Source organism: Gracilinanus agilis, chromosome 3, assembly GCF_016433145.1.
Source record: "Gracilinanus agilis isolate LMUSP501 chromosome 3, AgileGrace, whole genome shotgun sequence".
Lineage (NCBI taxonomy): Eukaryota > Metazoa > Chordata > Mammalia > Didelphimorphia > Didelphidae > Gracilinanus > Gracilinanus agilis.
Window position 1 is genome coordinate 210,544,779 of NC_058132.1, and position 6,685 is coordinate 210,551,463.

Here is a 6,685-nt window from a genome sequence, read left to right on the forward strand (position 1 = left end):
GCCTCTGGCCCCTTGCTCTTCTCAAAACAATGCGGCACTTTGCAGAATCAATATGGCGGCCACTACGCAAAGTGGGAAGGCTGGGTGGCGGCTGGGAAGTCCGTCCTGGGCTTAGGTGCCAGTTGCCTCGAGCACGCAGGAAAAGCAGCATTTTGCCAAATCCTGCGTGGATCCCAGCTCTTCCTTGCCCCACACTCAATGGCCGGGCCAGAATCTGCATCTTCCTCACCCAAGGTGCTTTTATTCCCCACTCACCCTGGGCTCCAAGCAGAAGAGGGGAGGGCGGGGAGAGCCTGCAGCTGCCCCTGGGGCAACACTGGAAATGTGTGGGGTGGGATGGGGTGCCTGGGAAGGGGGAAGAGCGCCGGTTTGAATACAGTCAGGTTGTCTGGCTGTCTTTTGTTTGGTACTATAACTGTACTTTGCCTGGCGCTGCGCGCAAGGTATGAAACCAGAAACTTACTGCTAGAACCTAGAAACATACAAGGCTACTCAGCCAAATCTTAATGTAAAGTAGCTAGAGCCATGGAAGTATGGTATGAATTAAAGGGAAAAAAAAGTATTGAACAAACTAAGACAAAATGGCTTGTGTGTTTCTTGACTGCTTCATTGGGTTTCACAGCCCCAGATGTTTTCTTTCTCCCCAGTTGTGATCTCATCATTATTTTCTTTCACACAGATACTCACACACAAACACACACCTCCACATGTCCCATCAGGCATCTTGGACCACTACCCTTAGGCCTCCATGTCATACTGAATCTTTCCCTTTTCAGACCATCACCTGGTGGATTGAGTTTGGTGGGGGTTGGGTGCTTGGGGACTTCTCTGCCCTCTTTATTATGTCTTCCTCAAACAGGAAATGAGGGGGTGATGGGAGGAAAAAGAAGAAGCTAAGTTTGGCAATTTCAGTAGCTCTTCATTCATCCTTGAAGATGACATTCTTTCACTTGTGTTTCTCTGAGGTTTTTGAGAAGAGAAATGAACCATTTCCCACTGTGACCTGGAGAAGGGCTTGAATTTGATAAGGATGAATAAGAAGAATCATTTAGTAACCTATCTCCAACAAGAGGTTTTACTTTGAAATATTTGCCTGTCTCACACCTAGTGTATTACCTTAACCCAATCGGATTTGGTATATAGTTAAGAGCTCAGTTTACCCATAAACTAATTGAGGAGAGAGAGGGGTCTGGTAAAATCCCTGTTAACTAAAACTGTTTGATGTGTGTATGTATGTGTTTCATATATATGTATGTAGATATATATACACAGAGAGAGATTGAATCTCTTGCTATACCACCAGTGATTCAGAATTCAGGAAGGAGTATCCTTGAGAAATGGTGAAAGAAAGGGGAAAATAGCTAGAGGGTAACTCATTACAGTGAGGTAGTTGCACAAAGTAGATCCAAGCCAGGGCAAGCCATTTAAGAGACACCTTTATTGGATTGAACAGGAAGTGGACTTAAAAACAATATGTACATATTTATGGTGTCAGGTTGTATAAGCTGGGATGGCTGGAGACAACATTACTAGACTCAAGTCAGAAACAAGTCAGCTGTGAAAAGTTCAGAAACAGCAACATAAGGAAGACTAAAATGGAAAAGTACCATTTTTTCAGACTCCAAAGGTCTGTGAGAGTGGTTAGTGTCATTCTACAAATACACAAATTCGGGCCCTCTGCCCGCCCACAGCCTGCCTGCCATATATACCAAGAGAGGCCCCAGGAGGCATTGCCACTGAAAGTCAGCTGGCTCATGGACCCATAAACCTTGTCATGGAATAAGTCCATCCTTCAGAGACTAGCAAAGGAAGCATTTGCCCATACTATGTCTTAATGCAGGCTCAGTGAAATGGAGACAACTCACCCCCACCACGGGATGGAGAATGGTTCGGGATCTGCATCCTCCAAACGTTGGTGAAAACATCTGATTGTTAGAGTGTGTTTAGAAAAAAGGACAAACAACCCAAGATGCTTGCTGATGGCAGGAACCTTCAAATTATGTAGCCCTCTCCAAAGGCAGATCACTTTTGCTCACTGACATGCTGTGTCAGGAAAGAGAGTAGGGATTAAATGACCAACCCACTGGAAGCTGCTCATCTCTGATTTCAGCTTCCAGTAAACAGTATGTGCTAGCCATACCTTAGGAAAGATGGGTTCATTGAACTGAAAAAAAAAAAAGTTTCCTTCCTGAACTAAAACTCTGGTTTAGCTGGGAGAGGAGGAAACTTGGGTGGGAGGGGAGGTTTATACCTTTTCTCTTAATCACTCCCATCTTCATATAAAATTTGTCCATAGCATCTAAGGGTTATAAACAAGTCATTTTCTCTTAGTATTGCTAGGCAGTCATAAATGTGGAAAGAGACCAAAAACATTTACAAGATAAATAGCTTGAGGATGAATGAATGCCCCTAAACTGATCAAAATGACAATGAGGGAAGAGAGGTGGCAAAATGACTTAGAGTTTCAGTCACAACCAGGTCAAAGTTATTCCAGTTGGGGTTTGGGTTGGGGCATGGTGCAAGGCTGACTAGAGAGTTCCAGAAGTGACAGCCTGGGTCCTATCAAAATGAACAGTTAAGTTCATGACCCAGTTAGACAATGAGATCAGCCTCCCAGGCAAAACTAATCTTGGACATGGAACATAACCGTTGGAAACAGTTCGATACACTGGATTAGCAGATAGGGTGTCAAGAGTGACGAACAAACTAGCCCTTGAGAACTTTCTTGAGCCCTTTAAAAATCAACCCTACAACAAGTAAAAGCTTCCAGGGTAGCAAAATTGGCCCTTGGATGTGTTGGGGCAGAAGTAAGCATGATTGGGATCGAGCTGGATGTGGCTGGTGCTTACTCTGTGCTCTTGTGTATTTACATAAAAGAGAAAGGCCGCAGAGATGAAGTTTAGCACAGATTACTAAAAGGCCAGCATAGCATAATGGAACGGGTGCTAGATTTAGAGGAAATGAATTGCAGGGCTGGAAAGGGTCTCAGAGGCCATCTAGTTCAGGCTATGCCTGATTAATCCCCCTGCAGCTTTCCCATCCAGCTTCTCATGGACACCTCTAATAATGTGTGACTTGCTAATGATGGCTGATATTTATGCAGCACTTGTAAGGTTTTGCAAAGCGCTTTATGTCGATTATCCTCATGTGATTCTCACAACAACCCTGTGAGGTAGATGATGTTATTATCATCCCCATTTTACAAATGAGGGAACTGAGGCTGAAAGAAATTAAGTGACCCATTCAAGGGAAGTGTCAGAGGCAGGATTTGAACGCAGGTCTTCCTTACTCCAAACCTAGCATTCTATCCACTGCACCCCTAAGCTGGCCATACCATAGCATAAGCTATCTTTTTGGGTAGCTCTTATTGCCAGGAATTTTTCCTCTTGCATTCAGCTGAAATCTGTCTCTGTAGGTCCCCCACTATCGCTCATTCTGTCATCTGGGGCCAAGCGAAATGAGACGGCTTTTGTGCCATTCCCCCCACCCCCACCCCTCAGGGGTCTTCTTTGCTCCAGGTTAACTATCCCCAGTTCCTCAAGCTATGTGCTATATGTACTACGGCATGATCTTTGAAGCCCTTCTCAATCATGGTTGCCTTTCTCTGGATGCTCTCCAACATATCACTTTCCTCCTTAAAATGTGTTGCCTAGAACTAAAAGTTGCTATTCAAAATGTTTTCTGGTCACTGAGCAAAAGATAGAAGGAATGCCTTCTTTCATGTTCTAGTCATTGTGTGTCTCAGGGCAATCTAAGATGACATTAGCTCTAGGATCTGGGGTTCCATTCCTGGCTCTGCTACTTACTACGTGACCTAACAAGAGCCTATCTAGGTCTTGGCCTCTTCAATCAAAGGAGTGGGGTAGGTGATTTCTTAGGTCCCATTCATTTATAAATCCTATGAAAAATGTAAGAGAAACAATAGGGGAGGGGAGAGAGGGAGAAAGAGAGGGTGGGAGGGAGAGACAGATAGGCTAAGGAGAGGAGGAGTTTCAAAGCAAAGTAGGAAGGTCCCAGGTGACCTTATGGTTCAGGAATAATGTAGTTTAGGAGGGAGAGATTAGGATTTTTGTTTTTAAAGGAGGGAATTAAGCAGAGAGGAAAGGCTGAATGACAATTTGCATTTTATTGGGTGGGAGAAGGAAACTAATTTCAAATCAGTGGGAAGTGAGGGGGAATTAGCCTTGAAAAGAATGAAGAAGGAAGCTGGAACCAACTGCTTCCTTATAAACCACCCAGGAAATGTGATGTGGTTGGATTGGGGAGCTTTTTTCTGAATAAACCCAGACAGAACAGACTTTGGATGCTATTCAATCCAACCTACAAGAATCTCCATTTCCTGATAAGTCCTCCAAAGAGGGGGAAGGTTAGAGAACAAGCAATTATACAATGCCTGCTATATGTCAGGCATTGTGCTAAATACTTTACAAATAACTCATTTGAAACCCACAGCCTTCCTAGGTGACCCATTCCAGTGTGGAATAAGTCGTCTCCTTAAGCTCTTTGAGCCTGGATTTCCCTCTGCAAGTTCCACCCTGTTGTTCCTAGTTCCTCTTGGGGCAAGTGGAACAATTTAAAGCCCACATGGTGGCTCCCTTCAAATACTTGAGGACAAAAATCTCCCAAATCTTTTCTTCAGGCTACACATAATCAGTTCTTTCAGCCGTTCTTCATGTGACACTGTCACCATCCTAGGTGCCCTCCCCTGAATATTCTTCAGTTAATCAATATCCTTCTTCAAATAGGATGCCCAAAATTGAACGTGATATTGTGATATTCCCACCTGGTGTGGCCTGATCTGGGCAGAGAATGTAAAAGCTATCATTTCCCTAGACTTGGACCCTCTATAGATGCACTAAAAACAGCCTAAGATCATGATGGTACCTCAGAATAAACTGTTAACCCACTAAAATCTCCGAGATCTTCAGAGGGACTGCTCACTAATCATATTGTACTTGGGAAGTTGATTCTGTGAACTCCAGAGTAAGACCTTTGAGCTGCTGCTTCGACCATCATCCTGTGTATAAAGCATCCCTCCCTTCCAGCTTGGTATCATCCAGAGATTTGATAATTAGGCCATGGATGTCTTTATTGGAGCCATCGATTAACAAAAAATGTTAGCTAGCAATGGGCCAAGCAAAGACTGGAAACATCCAAGTTGACACAGAACCATTATCCTTAATGTCTACTCTGTGCCTCTGACCTTTCAACCAGTTCCAAATCCATCTAATGAAGCTAATTGTCTAGTCCACATCTCCATCTTTTCCACATAAATAAAAGAGACACTTTATCATTAAAACCATATTTTTTAACATTTCCCTGGTTTGAGTATCTTCTTCAAAAAAGAATCACAGGATCATAGATTTAGAGCTCAAAGGCACCATAGTGGTCATCTAATCTCATCATTTTAGAATAACCTGTTCTTTGAGGAACCTATATTGATTCTGCAATCCTCTCCTTTTCTAGATGTTAGGTGGTTAGGCAGCCATTGCCTTAGACTTTTAATAGCTGTGTGACTTCTCCGTGCCTCGGTTTCCTCCTCCATAAAATAAAGACAATAACAGTACCTGTCTCCCAGAATTGTTGTGAGGATCAAATCATCTTTGGAACAAGCAAACCTTCAAGCACTACACAGATACTAGCTATTATGTTCACCAACTGTCCTTTTATTACATTCTACAGTTTGTCGGGAACTAAATTCATGTTTACTGGCCTATAGTTTATAGGTTCCACTACTGAATATTGATATCAAAGAGGGAAAACATGAGCTATTGGCTAGATCCCTGGACTGGAGGGTAGGAGACCGATGGACGTTCTGCTACCGACTCACCTAATGTTGGTAGGTAACTCACTGCACACATTGCACTCCTCTGGCTCTATTTCTACATCCATAAAATGAGAAGGAAAATTCTCATCCCTCACCTGAAGGTCACAGAGGGACCTTGTGGAAGATCGTGTATTTGATGACATTTGAACTCAGAGGAAGGAAACAGGAAAATCTGACCCTTGGGTGTTGGAATGAGGAGTACTTTAGTAACTTCCAGGGGAATAACAGAGGGGATAGCCAGTTTGAATCCAATGGCCACAATATTGTCCTCCACACAAACCCGAAGAAAACTCCCTAAGGGGAAAAGCCATTGTCTGCCCTTGCTTAGCTGATAAAGTCTGATCCCCATGCCTGACCACTAGATGGGGATGAACTTCATGTCAGGTTCAGAAGCTTTCAATCATGGCCAACTCTGGGATTCTATTTGGGATTTTCTTGGCAAAGATACTGGAGTCGTTTGCCATTTCCTTCTCCAATTCATTTTACAAAAGAGGAAACTGAGGCAAACAAGGTTAAGTGACTTGCCCTGGGACACAACTAGTAAGTTTCGGAGGCCAAATTAGAACTCAGGAAGATGAGTCTTCCTAGCCTCCAGGCCAGGCACTTTCCACTGTACCACCTAGTTTCTCCAGTCACTTCTGGACCAGATGCTTGAGCTTTAAAAATGAGGTGGCATTTTGGAGGGGTGGGCAAGCTTTTCCTATCTAGTCTGTTTTATTTTCTCTGGGGATAAAAAAACTCAAAAGCAAGAACCTACTTTTATCTATGCCAGCCTTCACAGATTACTAGAAGGAGTTTTCAGAGATCAGCTATCCTATTCATCTACCTTCACACCATCATAGTGGGTCCATAACTACC